The following is a 20353-nucleotide window of genomic DNA, read 5'->3' as shown; positions in this document are numbered from 1 at the left end:
AACCACCATGAGAAGGAGGGAGAAGGCAGTTTGTTTCCTCACAGTACCAACAGGATTTTAGGATGGATCAGTTCACTGGGGACACCATTCCCCTTAACAGTGCTATGTCACTGCATTTAGAGCTACCATTTTGTCCATGTCAGAGATATTGTTCTAACCAAATACAGGGACATCTGGTAAGAAAAAAAAGACAAGACTTACACAAAAACAACCAATTTTTTTTTCAGGGTGGGAATGAATTACACAGGGAAATACACCAGCCTGGCAGTTGAGATTTGTTGTTGGCATTGCTATGTTGGTTAAGTTTATGATGAAGAAAAAAAAAAAAAAAGAAAGAAAGACAAAGAAAAAGCAACCCACACTTTCCTCTCCTAACTAGCACTGCTATGGCTGCAACTCCCCTGACATATATGCCATTTTATCTACAAAAGAGTACTTTTGCCCTATACTTATCTTGTTCAGGAAGTTGTATCAGTTTATCAGCTTTTTGTGCCAGTGTAAACTTAGCTTCCAATGGAAGTGTCTGACAGTCTAGCTATATCACAAGCCCCTTCTAGCTAGGATATGGTCATAACAGGAACCTTTAGGCTTTTGATTACGAAGAAAGCCTATATTTCAGTGGATGCCCTGCCATGAAGCTGCACAGCTGCTGTGAGGGTGCTATTTTTGCTTCTTCAGTCACCACCTTTCCAAACAAAAAAGAAATTCTGCGTGTGATGTGAATAACAATAAAAAAAAAAAATCTATTCAAAATGACTATGCTGCATTTGTGTCCTTTTATTTCTTTGCCAGCAATAAAGGAGTTCACTCTAAAATCCCCAGCGCTCTGCAATTGCTTGAGAGCCAGGACAGCTCTCAAGCCAGGTCTAAATTATAAAGTGTTGTTGACAAAGCTGTTTCAGTCACAAGCATGAAAAAAATCACACCCTTAATTGATACAGATAAGCCAGCAACACCCTCTGTATAGATGCAAGAATCCCTTTGCTGGCATGGCTTATGTCACTCAAAAAGGTAGTTGAAGAAAAAAAGACTCCAATATATGTTTTTCTCCTGGTAGAGCTCAGCCAACAAAGCCTGTGTATCACGGACCAATGATTCCCAATTTTTCTGCACTCAAGACTTGCTTGGGAGAATTGGCAACGCATAACACCTCCCTGCATCCAGACCCCTTCTCCCAAACTGGGCTTTTAGCTCCCCATTGTCTCCTTTTTCCTGCTTCCCTTCTTTTTAGCATTTGTTCAACAGCTACCTTGTTGCGCTCTAGCTTCCTGGGTCCCCTGCTGCTCATGGGGCCATTTCTGTATAGACAAGGTCAGCACATGTCTCCTAGTACTTCTGGTTGTAGCTGAACTCACTGGTTGGGAAATCTCCATCCAAACTTACACAGCCTGTCAGAATGAAAGTGAGTAAATGCTTTCCATATGACCATTTGGATTTGTCACTCTCAACATTAACACTCATCAAATCTCGGGATCGCTGAGGTTGGCAAAGACCTCTAGACATCATCTAGTCCAACCCCATGGTCAAACTAGCATCATCTAGAAGAGGTTACACAGGGCTCTGTCCAGTTGGGTTTGGAATATCTCCAAGGACAGGCACTATGGAGAACTCCATATTGTAACCAGTAGTGACATGGTATCATTTAAACCATTCCCCTGTGGGGGAAAAAAAAAAAAAAAAAAGTCTGCACAGACTCCAGCACATTTTTCTCATTTGGTTCCATTACCCAGTAACTGGTACAGAGATAATTAGAGATAGAGAACACACATGGGGAAAAACAGAAACTGGAGGTGCTATTCTGATAAGAGAAGAGACATTTAAAAAACAGGCATTTTGGAAGCTTTAAAGCTGATTAGTTTTCTGCAGTTCTTCTGTCTTTCTGCAGAATCCTAAGCAATCAGAAGGCTGCACCCTCTCTTTCCTTATATTGAGGTTGCTACTTGACCCCTAGAAGTTTGAATCTTACTGATACTTTCAGGAACGCTAACAGATCTAAGGACTGATTCTTATTTTGCATAGGAGATTTACAGTCATGTATTTCTACTGAGTAGATTGAGGTTATTCTTATTTTATATATATACATCCTTAAACACCACCAAATTAGATTCAAAAATAAACCATTTCCTTAGGAGTACAAGTAAAACAGCACGAAATACACAGAGTTCTCTCCAGATTGTAGACATAGCCTTATGGATATATGCTTATCCCCTCCTCTCTCTTTTTTCTTTAACTTATTTCTCAGTGGGATAGCTTGCCAGACCCACCTCAAGTCACTTTAGGTTCATTTAACTGAAGATTTAATCTTGCAGAATTGAATCCTCCTACACTATATCTTATGCTTGGATGGATCTATGGCTAACTGGACAGGTGCAAGGATGAATGATAACACATCACTATGTTAGCAAATGCTGCCTTAATATTTAACTTTCTGAAGGAAACTCTAGCCTGTAATGATGCTTTGTTTACTTTTGAGTTAAACACAAAAACTACTGATGCCCATGGAGTTACATTAGCTTTTTGAAAAAGGTAAATTTAAGGAGAATTAAGCTTTGCAAAGCTAAGCATAAGGGAATAATATTGAGTTTTGTTTATGAAACAGTGTTTTTAATCTTAAAAGTAGAAGGGTGGGAAACAGAACTTAAAACAACATCATCATCATATTTATATGAGAAATTGACTAAACAACTATTACCCATCATCTAACTTTAGAAGAATTATTTGAAAAAGAAAAAAAATACTTTTTCTTCAAAATTAATTTAACTATGTGAAATAATTCTTCTGCCTCTGTCCCTCTTATTCATGTCATAATATTGCAGCAACACAGTAAAACATATATATGAGACTTTCTTCCTAAAAGAGCACAAAGTTCCGTGTAGGTGATGAAAGTTCTTTAGCTACTTCTAAAAATCAGCTCCATCAGAGGTGAAACAGAGCAAGCACTTAACACATAAAAAAGGATGACTGTAAGTGAAGAAAAAGATTGTACCCAATTGAAATCTCAAGGAATATAAGTAGGGAGAATGTAATCACCCAGTCAGAAGTTGATTAAGATACCACTCTTTCAGCTGTGAGACCTTTAGTTTCTCTAAGTGGCTAGGACAAGTTAACATTTCATTCAAAAGGTGGGATCTCACAAACAGCATACTCTTCCCAACAAAGCAGGGACAGACATGGAGAGGAAACAGTATCGTTGGCTGAAATCTTAACACTGCACAAGTTCAAACCCAGGATTCACCTTCTCTCTTGCCCCTGGAGCTCCTTCTTTCTTTCAAACATTACATTTAGAAAGAAATTCTGTAAGGCAAGAAAAGAGCATTTGGTACAGAAGAACTAACCCTGTGCCTGCAAGATTCCTGAAAACAGCATGAGTTCCCTATGCAGGCTGCATCAGTAATTATTAAGTGGAAACAGTATTGCTATGCTTATGATATTTTTCTCTGTCCATCAATTACTCATATTCCAATAATTTGTTGTTGTTGTTGTTGTTTTGTTTTGTTTTTCTCATTAAAATTATCAGTAGCAATTGAAAACTGCAAAATTCAGCTGAAGCAAATAGCAAAACAAACTGGAACTGACTTTGGGCAGTTTCTGGAACCTGAGTTTCAGCTCCAGCTGTGTTCTCAGGGGCATGATATAGCAATCCCAAAGATTCTTTAATTCATGCCGCAAGTATTTGGTCTTCAAGACTAAAAATGCATAGTGGTCTGCACCTCCATCAGAAAAAAAAATGGTGAGACAAAAAAAAAAAAGAAAAAAAAGAAAAGCTTTATTTTAGCTATAGTGTCTCAGCAACAGAGTTGCTAAAGCATCACCAAAGCCTGTCCCTGTGGGAGAGAGACTGCAAAACCAGCCTTAGGGCAGTTGCTTCCCCAGGAGCAGCACAGGACTGCCACAGAGTTCGTAATCCAGAGCATGTTCACGTGTCTTCCATGCCCTCTTAATGTTTCTTGTGAAAGATGGACACTCATATAGCAAAAAGTTATGCCAGCAGCAGATCGATGCAACTGTGCCTCCTTCTAATAATTTTAATGCTGGATCATGATTGAGTAAGACATTAGGTGGACTGCAAAGTATAGCATAACACTGCCCTACTGTTAAGCTTTAATTAGTTAAGGCAGCATAGAGCCTCCCTGGAACAAGATGCTCATATTTCTTAGAAATGCAGACAGTCTTTTATAGAAGTATGAATTAAGAATAAGCGCTTTTTTTTTTTTTTTTTTTAAATATATGGAAGGTAAAGGCAGGGAAGGGAATTAGGGCATGAAACCCTCACAGGACAGATCACGAGCTTTCTCTTCAGGATAGTGTTTGAAATAGAAATACTCCCTGAAGAAAAGCAGTAAGTAACAGTATAGATACAATAGTATTAGTACTGGGAAGTGCCATACCCTATTTGATACAAGTGCAGCTGAGTGCCACAGGAAGGAGGAAATGGACTAACATTACTTGTGTTTTATTATTTCCTTGCTCTGTTGCTGATACTCTGTGAGATATTTAATGATGCACTTCACTCCCTATCAAAACTAGAAATAAAATATATGTGCCAAAAGGCATTTTGATCTGTGGATTAAAAAGACATAAAATAAATTAAATCTCAGGGCTGAACACAGAAACACTGAAAAAAAAAATGGCTTGACTAATTATGGGAATGTCTCCTCCAGCAAACTGGCAGTAGTGACATGGCCCTGCCTAAAACAACATGGAGCAACACATAAAAAAGGCTGGCCAGTAATGTTATGCCATGAAATGGTAATGTGTTCTTAGAGCAAAATGTTGATTTAAGTTTCTGTAATGGAATTTGAGGTCTATGGATATGGAGAATGGAACAATTTCAAATGAACAGCAGAGTTTGTCCTAACTATAGTCACTTCAGTACAAAAATGAATGGGTTTGCAGGCATGTGGTGGAGAATAGTTAAAAATGACTGGAGTACTCTTCAGATTATTGAAGCAATCTAGGAAATCTAAATTGGTCTACAGTGCCCGTGCCCAGAGCACCCTATTCACTTCCAAAATGAAGTGCTCTTAAAATAAATAAATAAATAAATAAATAAATAAATAAAAAGTGAAGCATTGCATTTGGAAAGAATCAGAGGTCTGGGCATGCACTATGCAGAACAATTTAAAATTACTGGAGTACTTCAGCTTCTTTTTTTTTTTTTTTTAGCATGCACTTCTTTTTGGAAGTGAATCAAAAAGCATTCTGTCATAGTAGGCAAACTCATGAATGATTTAAAAATTGAACCCTACACAAAACAAAGGGGTGGGGGGGGCAAGGATAATTAAAATAATAACACTACCTCCTCACCCCCCTGCCCTGAAAGCCACCGAAAGTAAAAGGAAGATGGAAAAGAAGGTAGGCAAGAGAAGAAGAAAACAAAAACACACACACACAAAAAAAAAACATACCTTCAAGGAATTGTAGGGACATCTCTGACCTGGTCTGTATGCTATGCAGAGATCCACAAATCAATACACTGCTGGAGCGACAGGATGGTTTTGGGAATAGACCATGGTGACCCTGTCTCCTCACCTTTGGCTATATGAACTTCCTTCACATCACAGAAAATGCCTCTCCTCCTTCCTGGTTGCATCTGAGTGTCTGCTCCCTTAACAGCTGCACTTGCCCACAGCTGCTTAACAACATTTTTGTATAGATTTTTCTTCCTTTGGTGCAAGACATCTTGCATGGGCTGGTTCTAAAGATTTTGTTGTGATTTAGTCAGGGTTAAAGATCTAGATCTTCAGTGTGTAGGACTATGGGGGATTTCAGCTTTCATTTAACATGAGAGTGTATTTTCTAGTCCCTGCAGTTGATGAGAAAAACTTGGAAACATATCCCCAGGAAGCTAGACTCGAAATTCTAGCAGGCAAATAGGAAGATCTCCCCCTTCTCACTCCTCCCCACACAACCCAAATTATTTTTAAAGCTCAGAATTCCAAAACCAATTTCACAACTTTGCAATATGCAGGTCTGGCAGTCCCCTTCTGCTTTGCCTCCCTCCCGGTACGCAACGCTTCCTCGCAAGTTAAGATGAAAGGGAGAACATGGCGAGGAGAGGAGCCTGCCAGGATCTCCATCCCCTCACACCAAGGCCACCGAGGGCAGACACGCAGGTTGGCGGCCCACAGCCACACCAGCAAGAGTCTTTGGAGGGTTCATGGCTGTGGAACTGAGGAACGCTGCAGGCCTCGCTCTGAGGAAAGGAGAAGAGTTGGCCTCGCTGCCAGCAAAATTAGGGCTCTCTTCCAGCACTCAGAAACGTACACACTTTTATGTATTTGCCACATGGCTCTGCTGTGCGGCAGCACATGTGTTGTGGCTGCGCAATGCAGAGTGAAAAGAGCACGCGGCTGGAGAAGTGCTGCTGTGGGGAAGTGGCACAGGCAGGCCCCGGTACCTGGGGTCGGGGCGGCAGCTAGAGACACTCCTCTTCTGCCTGCCAGAGGGGAAGTTTGCACTCAGTTGCCTTTTTGCAAGAGCAAAAGCCTCGTTACCAGGTGCTTGGGAAGCTCTGGTCTGTATTTCTTCACCCTAATTTCATTATTGTCGGCCTGTGGCCTGGTGTTGCTCTCTGCAGCACAAAAGTATTAATGGAGACCAGGCCCCATTGAAGTAGGCAACAAAGCCATAGGAGATGACTGTAAAGAACTTGCATTGACATCTGACAAAATGGGCAAAGGGTAGAACAAATGAAACATTATTTCAATTCCAGGTCCCCAAAGTCTCACATCAGTGTCTTAACTAAAAAAGACATAACTTCTTCATTAGCCCACAGTGGAGCAACTGTTGAAAAATCAAACCATTCTACCACAGCTCTCCCAAAAACAATCTACAACATAATTTCCTACGTACATCCGTGCTTATGAGGAAAAATCCTATTAAAAGGGACCTTCGTGACAAATGCGCCTCTGGTTCATGAACACCCTTGGAAAACAAGGAGGTCATTTAGGGAGAGTCAGCTACAAATGCAGAACAAGGTTCTCCTTGCCTTGACCAGAGTTAATGTTTGCTCAGCGGAGGAGCAGGTGACACAAGGCAATCTGCATGCAGCCGAAGGCTGATGGAAAGCTTGTTTGTGCTCAGTACACTAAAGAAGTTGTTCAGGAACAGTTACGTAAAGATTAGCCCTGTAACGCTGCCAAATGCTTCGTGTTATTATGTGCTGTGTTGGTGCCAGGCAGCCCCACTTGTCAGAGCTGCCTCATAGGGCAGTTTTAACATGCACACCCACATTTTCAGAGAGCTTGGGGAAGGAAAAAAAGAAAAAAAAGGCCATAGAGGAACCAACTCTGACCTCGTTCGCATGGCTGCCACTACTGATTCCCGTCAGCTTGTACCTGCCTGAGTGCAACCAGCGTAGAGCCGGAAAGGCGCATCCACCTCATTTTTGTGATGGCTGTCCTCGCCTCCCCTCCTCCTCCTGACCATCATGTTTCCTCAGAGAATCCCAGCAGTGTAGATCAAAAAATAAAAGTAGCAACACAACCATGTGGGAGCATACAAATTTAATGTTGGCTAAATAGGAAGGCAGTCTAAATAACACAATGATTGGAGTTATGCAGGTCATAAATCTAGGGAGTAAGGAACTCACATACTTTCTTTTCTTTCTTCCCTTGCTCCGTTTTCTTCACAAAAGTTCATTAAACAATGATTCTTTTTCCTTTAAAAATTTATGAATGAATTATGTGTTCATGAAAATGAGAGAGTAAAAAGCATTGGCCTTAGCCAGACACAGTGCAGTCTGGCACTGCAGAGAGAGAAACCTGTAAATAACTGATATGGGTATTACCTGTGTGGGACGCACCTGTCCTGGCAGGGAGTGGATGTGGAGCCCAAGACTCTGAGGAAAAGGTTGCTTCATCCAGAAAACTGCTTTCATTTGCACTACACAGGTCTCAGTTATGAGGAAGCAGCAGCTGCAGAGAAAAATAGGAGTCTGTCTGCAAACATAAAAATGGACCTCTTTATCTAAACTTGTATCATAAGTGGCTCAATCCTTTTCTAAGGCCTGGACATAGCTGTATCATCATTGCAGAGTAGATTGCCCAGTGAGAAAGGAGCAATAAATAACAGACAGTAATAAGAAGTTTTATATAGCCCTTTTTATGCATAAGTTTCTACTACTTTACAAAATAGAAAGTCTCCCTTTGTTTCCCAATCTCATTCTCTCTCCATCTCCATAGAATCATTCTTTTTTTTTTTTCACTTTTAAACAGATTTTATACATGTATTTCTTTATTGAGTCCTTTTTTTTTCTTTTTGACATTTTCTTTTCTTTTCCAACCTCTTTATTCTCACTTAGCTTCGATTTTGGATCTGTTTTTTCCAGTATTCTACCTCTTTTCATTACTTTGTATTTCTGCATCTCCTCCTCTCTGTTCTTTGCCTGTCTGCTTGCCCCTTCCCTACATCTCTTCTTTATCTGTTGCCTTCTCTCTTCATTCTCTCTGACGGTGATTCTATTCCTTCCTAGCTCTGTTTTCAAAACCCTCTTCTTACATCCTGTTCCTTGATGTGATCATTTCACATGTTCCATTCCCTTTCTTGTCTCCTGTGTTTATTATTATTTATATAGCTTAGTGCCCAGAGTTATAATCTTGACTGTCTTCTCAACACCACCACCATCACCCTTCTCAGGGATCTACATGAACAGTCAAGGGCATTCTGTCTCAAACATGTCTTTTCCTTCTCCTTTTTTACTATCTGCAGATTGAGCCTGCCTGACAATGAAAATATTAGGATTATCTTGTCCTTCCAATATGTCAGGAGAATAGGTTCTGGCTGCAAGGACATCTTGCTTTGGAGTCTGTGGAGAAGGGGCCACACTGCGACATGATCTCCAGGAAGAACACCAATTCATTTATTGCAGAGTATCAATAGAGTAGTTTCAAAGGATGCAAATTCCTCAAACATCTCTACCTCTTCCAAAATCAGGTTGGCTAGTGACTGTGGAGAGGGAACTAGCAGACTCCAGACTGACTTTGCTGACTGCGTGGCTGTCACAAGCAGAATTACTCTTTTCTAGGATTGCCCTCAAGATGAAGACTATAAGTGAATCTGTCTGTGCATGTCTGGCACAGTACACTCCACCACAAGAAGAATAAATTAAAAAATAAAATAAAATAAAAATAAAATAAAATAAAATAAAATAATAAAATAAAGGAATGGGAGACAAAATGACTCAGAGCAACCCATGGCTGAAGAATGGAACATTTTCCTGGGTATTTTTAAAGGAGTGAGTCTGATGATAATTATGTTTAAAACAAACAAGCAAACACTGTGGAGCTTTCTGGGCTGCAGTGGGAGTATTTCAAGCAGCTTCTTAGCTGTGGTAAGGTATGGTTTTGTGGCAGCCCTTGACTTGCTTCCACTTGCCTTGAGCTGACCAGGGTTTTCAAACAGCCAACTTTGGCCTTAGGAAGCTGAATCTTTTTGTGGGTTTATGCCTATGAGAAACTGATCCTCACAGCTGTACTGGATGGGAATGATACCCAAGACCTGCTTCTCTCTAGAAGGATAAAACTTAGCCAATGATTACTTGTACTACATCCAAAGGAAACCCAGGTAACTGGAGAAGGTTGAAATTCCCTTATCTGACAGTCAGCATTGTACTGTAACTAAGAGAGGTCTTCAATCCAGAAGGCTGTGAAAGCCAAAGGAAAAAAATGTAAAAAGGGAGAGGGTTGGAGTGACATAAAGAAAAAAGTGACTGCAGGAACAGTGGAACAAGGCAGAGAGGGAGAGGGAAGAGATGCAGAAAGAAGAAGAAAATTGAGGACGACAGTGGTTTAAAAAAAAAATGCTACTTGTGGAAAAAGTATCCAAAAGCTGAACCTGCAGTTACTGTTTTTCCTCTTCTTTTAATTCCTCCGTCTTTCACCTTTTCTTTTTGGATGCAAATGGGCCAGAATCCATCAGTATATGCCTTTCAGGATTCTGGCCATGAACACTGGCATGACATGGTCAGAACATTTTGGACAGAAGACCTAGTAACACTGATCTATATTACATTAGTTTTTACATTTTCAGCCCCCAGTATCTCTTCCAGGCTTGTTCCATCCCCAGAATCATATTATATTAACCTGGCTACTTTTACATGCTTCCATCCTTTTTTGTAACAAATGAAGGATATTTAAATCTTCTCCACACAAGTCTGGGAGGATAAATCAGAGCCTGCAGTCATATCTACACTGTGTGACCAGTGGCAAAGTTTTTTGATATCACAATTTTCTCTTTCCAGCCCTGTGTAGTGTCTGAAAGTTTTACTCTGGAATTTTGAAGGTCATTAAACATCTTGGTGAGCAGATCCACAGCCATCCCATAGAGCAGAACAATGGGAAGGTTGTTTATTTTGTTTGTGAGGAAAAAAAAGTTTTATACTAATACAACAGTATTTGATGCCACTAGCAAGGATACATATTCATGCTGCGCATCCTCAGCAGTATAAAAAATAGATCAAGAGTAGGGTTGTGGTTTTTTTTCCTTTTTTTTTCCATTATTTTGGAAAGAGAAAGAGAGAGAAAAAAAATAATGAAACTTAATATTGTTCAAATGTTTGTAAATTTTTAAATATAAAAATCTAGCAACCCCATATCCCTATCAAGCTGTAGCTCTAATTATTAACTTAGCATTCAGCATTAAAAGAAGCATAGCTGTTATTGCACCCAGAAAATAGGGATGGATGTGGCAAGAGAAGGAGGGAAATTAAAGGGGAATGATTATTATTTTCATGTACTCAAGTTCTGACATAAAAATGGAGATTTTGTCTGTTAAATGTTGCTGTGCACAAAATCATAGCCAGGTCTAAATGCCTTAGTCATGGCAGGGGGTAAAAAAAAGAGAATATTTGAGAATAATGTGAATTAAAAAGGCAAGTTAGTTTAAATTTCTGTTTGGTAGGGCCTGAGGCCTACAACTCCAATGGGAATACACTGTAGCCGGAGGGCTGATGAATGCCCTTAATGAAGTTGGACAACCTGGAATACATGCATAAAATGATTTTAAATATTGATATGATGTCATTGTGTGTCTGAAGATATTGAAATGTTCATTTTCAGAGCTAGACAGGTTGCATCTAATTTATTATGGGGAGGGGAATGATTATTTACATTTTTTAATGTAGCAATAAAACAATTATGGGATTTAGGGAGAGAGAAAATATTCATGCTTCTTGGAGAGAAAAAAAAATCGTGTTGTGATGTAAATGACTTAGAGGAGCTTGTACTAGAAGATATGGAGAAATACACTTTTCCTTTTTTCTTCCTGATAATTGAGATAATACATTCATAAAGTATGTAAAGTAAAAGGACCCTTTGACCAATGTTAATTATATTTAACCTGCTCTATGTATAGTAGAAGGAACAGCTTAAATATATCACTGGGGATGACTAACTCACCCATATATTCTGGATGTGTCTATTATAACATTTCCATGACATTGCCTGGTTCTCAGAACAATTCTTACAGTGAAGAAGAGGAGACGTGGTGTTATAATGGTGCATTCAGTTCCGTAGTGATATGAAAGTTTTTAACAGAGAATGCCTCAGGGCAGCTGTCTGCCTCATGTGTTCAGTATTACGGCTGTATAACACACACGGGTGGAAGTGTATTAAAGGCAGAGCCATTGCAGTCTGCTGGAGGTTGCTGGTGCTAAGGTCCAATCCTTATCATCTCCAGAACAACTTAAAAATGTATATTCTTTGCAAAAATTGCTTAGGACACTTTATTCACTTGTTCTTTTGTTCCTGGATGGTATTCATCCCTACCTGAAAAGAGAAAGAACATAGACTGCATTTCAGCTCTGGTGTAAGTTGGAGCAGCAACCTTATACATGGAGATGCTTAGAGGGTGATTTGCTGTTTCTGTAGAGCATCACTTTAGCTTTGCCCCCCCTTATGATATGTGCTAGAAAGCGGGAATGAAAACTCTCCCACCTTTAGGCTCCCTTGCCCACCTTTCATGTCAGTGGTTTAGCAGATCATGTCGGGTTTCACATCACTTTAGTAGAACCGTTAAGCACATGCCTAACTCAGAGCATCTCACTGAGGTTGTTTATTTGCACAATGATGGGCAACTTCTTGCTGAATCATTGCCTGAATAATTACAGACACAAAGTAACAGCAAATAGGTCCTTTAAAGGAGATGCACACTATACTCTGTGGTTCCATTTGATAGATCACAGACACTTGAAATTATGCCTATGACTTGGGCAGAGCTTTTGCTGTGCCCGGCCTTGAGGTAAGTTCCACAGTGGCCAAAACTCTTTCAGGAAAGCAATGGCAAAAGAGTTGGAGAAGCTGTCTTCCACTGGAAGCCCTTCCTCCTGAAGCACATACCAACAGTGACTGGATGGGCAGACGAGACAGAGGGAACAATATCTTGGAAAACATTTCCAGACCATCAAGTCTAAAAAGAGCTGGAAAACGGTAGAGTGAAGGGCAGCGTGGCTAAGGACAAAGGATACATATGAAAATTAACATGTTTTAGTGAGAAAGATGGGTGGTTGAGGATTTGACAGAGATGTGTAAGATCACATATGGCCCAGAGGAAGTACATAGCCATTGATTTCTCCCATTCCTACAGTAGCAGAAAGAAGGGGCACCTGACAAAATGAGGAAACACCATATTTACAGCAGAGGAAGACATTTTTTTTTTTTTCCACAGAGCACTTAATTGTGCAATTTTCTCTGTGAGATGATTATAAGAGGCCAAATACACCAATAGATTTGGAAAAAAAAGATTAGATAAATTCGTGAGAGATAGCTTCTTAAGTCTGGATATAACCTTTGATTCAGGAAATTGCAAAACCATTGATTGTCAGAAAAAAATTACATGTCTCCTGTTTCCTCTGCTTTTCCCCCAACCATCCATTCCTGTTAATGCCAGACCGTAAACAAAGCCAGAGATGCTGCCCAGTCTGGTACAAACAGGTGCATGGCACATACTAAATTCGGATGTGTTTTAGCTCTTCTCCACTGGTGAGCTATCAAGAAAGGAGCTGATTCATGGCATTCTTGACCTATTTCATCCAAATAGGAGCACGTGTCAATAGAGCATGGGTCAGTGACTATCCCCCATCTCAGAGCACAGCAGACAAGGAACTGTCTCCACCGGCTCACTCTTGGCACACACGTGCACATGAACCACCATGCACACGTTCACAGGTTTGCACGGCCCTTCCTGCTGCACCCTCAGCTTCCCTGCGCAGCCTTGTTTCACACTGTGTCTCAGCAACTATTTGCTCCTTATGTTTTAGATCACATATGTCATAGCTTTTTTAAAACTAATTTCAATTAAGGAATGGATCAAATCTCTCAATGATTCCAGCTACCCTCTTAACTGAAGTGATTGCCCTGGAAGGAGCGGCATTTGGATCTCAATTTGGTAATCAAATAGCCAAACTATGTGATTAGCCTATATCAAATTAGTCACCGTTCACCAGCTGACACCCTCAACTAATGCCTCCTGCCACTAATTGACTTTATTTCCACTCCCTTTAATGTAGCTACCTGTTTTCAAGCTGTTAACTGGATTTACATGCCTTTCAGCTTCATCTTTCTGATAAATGTCCTGCATCCCTCCTGCTCTTCAACTAATCCTTTCAGTATCTGTCCTCTCTTCTTCTACCCCTCTTTTCTCTCTTGCCTCAAATATGCTTCCATTCTTAACTTTCATCTCCCAAATAAACTTGCAGTGTGATTTTGGCCATTACAGAATAAAACACTGTGAAAAATCAGTGTGAGAAGGCAGGGGAGCTCTGCCTTTGAGTAGAATGGTGTCCCCACCACAAAGGCATATCGGGCAGGCTGAGTGGTCAAAATGAGAGGTCAGGACTCTGACTGCAGGGAACTTCCTCAGCTTCATCTGCTCAGCACTGAGGGGTGGAGCACAACCATCAATGGGGAACAGTGCCCGAGTCCTGCACATCAGCCTCGTTTAGTGTCGCCATCAAATATTATTTACAAAACACTAGGAGTGACTACAAAAAGTTTATTTCTGATCCAATTAGCAAAAACCATTTCTACATTGCCACCACTGTTCTCCTACCACCCCGCTGCAGCCATCAGTGAGGTTGTTGCCTTTGTGCTCCACCACAGAGCCTCTGTGCAGGGAGCGGGTGCAAGGCAGCCCCAGGAGCGTACAGCTGGAGCACAGCACACCTGCCCCACAGGAAGCTGGCAGCACTTTTCTCTGTAGGAGAAAAACAATGTGCTGCAGCCTCTTCCAGCTACCATATTACACACACCAGGTTATCTGGCGCAAACCAGAACAATCCCCAGGAAGCTGTAAATGGTGCAAGCAGAGCTGGGAGTGCAAAAATTGTGTGCAACAGCCTTGCCCTCTCCGCTTGTGAGTGACAGCCCAGCTACACACAGCCCAGATTGTGCCATTCCTCTCATTTGACTTAAGATATGTTGGGTTAGTGAGGTTCACTAACCATTCATAGTGAGTATATAATATTATATAGGGCTATATTATATACATTGCTAGGAAAAATAGCTGGACATTAGCATCATTCACTGCTAATACAGGACACAAAAGGAATTTTAGAAACTGCAGCAACCACAACTTTTCCTGGGAAGAAAATAAGCATGGTAAGAAACTGTTTTTCAAAAGCTTTAAAATGTTCCTAAATATCAACTTTATTTTTAAAAATTGCAACATTTGTCGAACAGAAATGTGATCTTAGCTATCTAAAAATATATTCAAAAAAGAGAAATGTAGCGTTATTTTAATGGTCTTAAATTTGAGGGAATAAAGTTTAATTCATTTATTCAACTGAAAAAATTATCTGAATACAATTGTAATTCAGAGTAAGTGAAAATATGTTTCCATTCGCATTTAACTTTTTGACATTTTTGTATTGTAACATGTACAATCCCCAAATTATTTAATGTATTTTGTTTCTTCTTTTACAAGACAACTGAAAAGCTTTCTACAATATGGGTCATAACAAAAATTTTCACTCCTAAGCTCCCTGAAGAATTGTGTTCAGTCAGGCAATTTTTTTGTGTGGATAAAAACTACCTCTTTATTTGTTTTCTGCTAATCAGACATCATCATAAGTGATGGACAATAGGATTTGTGTGAAGAGCTGCAAAATCTTTAGAATACATTTGCAAGGCTGATTCAAAAATCACATAGTATAATATATATTACAACATATTGTCTAGGCCGTCTTAGAAGAAATCATTGATACAACTGAGTAAACCAGCACAGGCCTTGATGGAATAGCGTTGGCACAAAAGAAATAATGCAGTAATGCACTCCCAAGAATTGAGAGCTAATAGAGAGCAACATAATGGATATTACCCAAGATGTAATACCCTTATTCTCATACATACCACCTCATTTCACATCAGGATGCAGACAACTCAGAAGAGAACTTATGGGAGGAGAGGGGGAGGATGAGGGACAAGGGTTTGTCCGTGAACAGATGCATCTGATTCACTAACAAAACCTCTCAGGCCCAAGTGGAAGGCACAGATTCAGAGACACTGGGTGTGAATTTTAAGGAAATCTCTCCAGCTAACCAATTTTCCAACACTCCAGTTCTGCCCTTGAGTTTTGTTGCTCCTCTGTAAGCTCCCTTCTCATCTTGAGCAAGAAAATGCTGTACTGGTAAATGTGTGAGGGCAGTAACCCTAGGGACAAATCTGAATTGTTTGAAACAACTGTTATTCACTCCTGAGAAATGTGACTGGATCTGGATAATTTACCAAAAGAATGGGGATGGAGGGGATAAGAGAATCAGTCACATTTGTTACACTTGTGTTACTCCTGTGCACCAAGCCTACCATACTATAACCTCACAGCAGCAAGACAGCCTCTACCCAGAGCTTGCAACTGGGTGCCCAGCACGTGGCCAAGAAATGTAAAATTACCCTAAAGCAGCGAAAAGCAGGTTTCTTTGTCTCTGTAAGCTCCTGTATTTTGCTTAGTGCTTTACTTCCTCACATCTGTCCTGCAAATGACTCAGATTTCTGAATCAGCAACTCCAGAAACCTAGTTTAAAAATGCCATCCATTTACCACCCTGTCACAGAAAGTTGCCTTCTGTGTTTGTGTGAGTACCCTTACCCCCCTCCAACAATTTCTACGACCTACGTCCCTTTGCATTGTAGGACAGAAGCCTGCATCTCTGTTGTCCTGCATCTTTAGGAAGGCATTTACATCACTGGGACACAGATGCTAAATATTACTATTGTTTTCAGGCACTATTCTATGCCCACTCTGCACGCAACGGCTCAATGGCTACGCAAGATGCACAGCAAAGGACAATCAGCCCCTAGGTCTCTGGGCAAAGTACATACCTCTCGATTTTGCCATTGATTTGTCAGGAGATGTATACTCAAGCAGATGGTTCAGGAGAGGATCCTTTAGGAAGAGTGTGGTCAGATTGACCTCACTTTCACTGAGCTGACAGCCTGGCGAAGAAAGTTAAACTGAATATCAAAATCATCAGGAGAAAACCTCCTCTTTCTTTGATTGTACAGTTTAAGAGGAGCCATTCGAGCTCAATTTATTCTCTACACAGGAACTTCATTGATTATCTCAGACATTCATGCAGGAAGGAAGATGAGATAAGAAGAAAGCTGTTTTTTTTTTTTTTTAAGTGATTGCAAGATGGAGAAAACTGCTTTGTGACTGTAATATATACCATAAAGTTCCCTTTGTGTAATCTGCTGCTGGAAAGTAAGAAGAGTTTACCTTTTCTGAACAAAAGAAATATTAGAGATGGGCTGATGATCACTGAGGGCAGAGATATGAATACTAGGATTAGGCTATATATTCAGATATAAGATTAACATAAGTTTTCTTGGGGGAAATATTAAGGAGGTCTTCCCCTTGTCTTGTCCTGCCAGTCACCAGCAGTGGGAAGACAGACTGATCACTATTCATTGTTTTTCAAAGGATATTCTGATTTGATCTCAGGCTATTGACCATGAAGGGGATTGCCACTGACTTTGAGAGGGAATCAATGCTGACTAAAGACTGCTGCCATGAATGGAGATTTGGGCTCACTTTTTCTCTACCAAAGTCAAGTGGCTGCCCCACCAGTCCCTCTGGAGTGGGGAGGGAACTGTTCAAATGCAAACCTGAATGCTGGGGGCAAGCAGAGGCATAACTTCTGGAAACTTTACAGAGTGGTACGTCATTGTTTACTGACAGCATATTTTCTTTGCCCAAAATGACAACAGTGAGGAAAGGGTGATGAAGCATCATGTTTTATCCAAACTTTTTGGTAGCTGTAGTATGAATTGAGTGGATAAAAAGAGAACATATCCTGGGAGGGGCTCTGCGTTCAAGTCAGTTCTTTGAATGCAGTTACCCCTTCACAGGAAGCATCACACATCCCGAAGGAACCAAGGTGTGCACTTTCACAAGGGCAGTTCATGAGCATTAACTGATACAGCAACTTTAAGTTTATAGATTTCTTGGGTCCATTCACAAAAAAAAAAAAAAATCTTCAAAGACAACCTCCTGTGCAAGCACGCTTTTATAGACGCACACTTTGAAACTGCAGTTTCAACTGAGGACGACTAATCATTTTCTGGGAAGAAATTGGTGGGTGCAACAAGACTCATTCAAAATGTCTTTGTGCTTTTTTGATCTTGGACTTGTTCTGTGTCAGTCCAGTCCTTTGGCACAAGCCAAAGCAACATGTGAAACAAAGCAGGCACGAGTGGCACTATAAAGCTGTTACACCTTGTGCTCCTGCTCATAACATCTTTGCTGACAGCAGCTGAGGATTGTCACAGGGGCTCTTAGAATTGCTGCACTAGAAAAATACTGACATTGCAGCCCTCCATGACCAGTTGAGTAGCCTTTTAGACTCCTTTGCAAAAGACCTGGAAAGAGAGATTAATCTTGCCCATACCTTAAAACAAAGAACAGCTCTACCATTCTACACAGACAAGCAGAAACTAAGGCAGCCAGAACCGTTCTTATGTCTCAGATGACTTCAACAGGGTCACAGCAGAGCTGGTTGTAGTTACTTCAAGTATTAAGATCTGCAGAAGCAAATGGAAGTGTGCCTCAGGGAGGAGCTAAGTAGATCTGTATGTATATCATCTCTTTTATATCTGCCTCCGCTGGTGTTAGATTTTGGTGTAAGCATAGGCTATTCAGTATAGAAGCAAAGGACTCTTGAATTCCAATATCTTCTCTTACATCAACCTCTTTGGTCTTGTGTAAATCTCCTAACTTTTTTGGCTTCTATCATTTATCTTCACAAATGAAAATAAAACTACGCTGGCTATGCCATACTAGCACTGAATGTATACAACTGCTGATTTTAACCACAGGTTTATACAAAGGTGTGCTTTCTGAGAAAGAGCTTGTAGAGAAGCTGTGTCATGACACACCTTTTGAAAGCTCAGTACAAGGTGGAATATTTACATTTTGCATTTCCCTGGCACATGCATGCAGGGTGTGACACTTTCTAACATTTATTGTCTTGCAAATGCACTGAAGCTGACAAATCAAGCATTTTTAAATAGACACTTAAAAAAAATTACTCAGCTGCTAAACCAATCACCGTAGGTTGCAGCTCAAAATGAAGTTGGAAATCTGCACCTTTTAATAAAACAATCTGCTTGAGAGCTGATGATATTTGGTTATGGAATTTATCTGTAAATATAATTAAAAATTCAACAAGAGAGTGCTCTGAACTGAGGGGTAAATATTCAGCACGATGCAGAGTGCTCAAGCTACATGATTCCCATTATCGTTAATGGGAGTCCTACAGCTAAATCCCTAAGCATCACGCTAAAAATTTACCCCCTAGTGTTTGCAGATGGAACAAAAGGATTATTGTACATACCAGCAGAAAATAAAGCTACCACTGACATTTTGACCAGAAAGTTTCCATCAGGATTGATCAGTGAAAGATTTAGCCTACTAATTCCCCCGCAGACCATTTATTTGGGGTTTCTCCCTTCTAAAGGGGCATTCTTGATTTTTATTTAATTCACTTCCATTTACTGGTTTTCATGTCATCATATTTCTCAAATTCCTCTCATCCTGGCTTCCTACCAGAATATTTCTCTCTGCTACACCCCAGGCTTCCTGGCTTCAGTGTGTACATTTTCAGGTTCCTGAACCTTAAACATAATGGTCATAAGGACAGAAGAACTGTACATATGTCAATGACGTTTCAGCTGAGGTAGCTGAGTGTGCAAATTCACTCAGCAATAAAATGCTGCAGGAGACTTTGGGGGTGATTAAAATGGGGAGGGGAGAGGTGAACTTGCACTTGCAACTTCATTCTTCTGTGGTTTGCACCTTCTGCTCTTCTTGGGTTGGGGCTCCAAGGCTACAAGCTGTCAGGTGCCCTTAGCCCTGGTGAAATCAATGACAACTCAGGAGTCTAGGCCTGATCCTGCCAGGAGATTTAACGAGCATCCTTTCCTAGGCATGTGATGGTGCGAAACAGTGCAATCCATTAACTTTCTTAGGTACTTCTTGAAAACACACTTTTAAATAATGGAAACAATGCTTCTGAACCACCTTTTAAAATGTGTATATATATATATGTATGTATATATATATACACATACATACATTTATACACACACCAGAAAGAGAGGCAACTTCTAAAAGACTAATTTGCATTCCTAATTTCACTTTTTATAACTCAAAAATAGCCAAGAGGATTTGCTTATCCTTTGTACACTGTGCTGCAGTCCTGAGTGAATCTTTATGGGTAAGTTTTAAAGCCCTCAACAATAGGGGCTTATAATGGAAACACTGATAGACCATTATTATAGTGCCGGTCATAAATACAATGCAATTTCACTTTATATAACATTCTTCATACAAAGTATCACAAAATGTTTTACAGTAAGCATCAGTTGCAGCTAAAGCAAAGGGAAAGAGAATTTAAAGGCAACATTTCATTGACTTTAGCAAGGGGGAAAGAATTCCTTACAGAATAGCACAAATAAAACTGCAAGTTTTCTCCTGCCAGGTCTTTCTGTAGAAAGCTCTTAGGAGACTGAAAAAAAATATATATATATATATAAAATATATATAATATATATTATATATAAGATGTATCTTTCTCTCTAAAATTCAATATTTCAACTCCTATTTACTCTATTTAATTTTATATACTCATGCGACTCCATTACGTACCTAGGCAAGGATGCTCGTTAAATCTTCTGGCAGGATCAGGCCTAGACTCCTGAGTTGTCATTGATTTCACCAGGGCTAAGGGCACCTGACAGCTTGTAGCCTTGGAGCCCCAACCCAAGAAGAGCAGAAGGTGCAAACCACAGAAGAATGAGGTTGCAAGTGCAAGTTCCCCTCCCCCTCCACATTTTAATCACCCCCAAAGTCCCCTGCAG

The 20353-nt window shown here is 40.2% G+C and overlaps 1 long non-coding RNA gene across 2 annotated transcripts in view; it reads right to left on the bottom strand.

The window, feature by feature from the left end:
- LOC136790982 (uncharacterized) overlaps positions 1–17411 on the bottom strand; it is a 63551-nt gene extending 46140 nt beyond the window's left edge. For both annotated transcript variants that reach the window (XR_010831991.1, XR_010831990.1), the window contains exons 1-2: positions 16316–17411; positions 7793–7919 (exon numbers count right to left, since the gene is read on the bottom strand). This is a non-coding gene — a long non-coding RNA (uncharacterized lncRNA). The remainder of the gene's footprint in view (positions 1–7792; positions 7920–16315) is intronic.
- Positions 17412–20353: the final 2942 nt, after the last annotated feature.

The sequence above is a fragment of the Anser cygnoides genome, chromosome 5 (genome assembly GCF_040182565.1).
Source record: "Anser cygnoides isolate HZ-2024a breed goose chromosome 5, Taihu_goose_T2T_genome, whole genome shotgun sequence".
NCBI classification, from domain to species: domain Eukaryota; kingdom Metazoa; phylum Chordata; class Aves; order Anseriformes; family Anatidae; genus Anser; species Anser cygnoides.
This window is presented reverse-complemented; position numbering and strand designations above follow the sequence as displayed.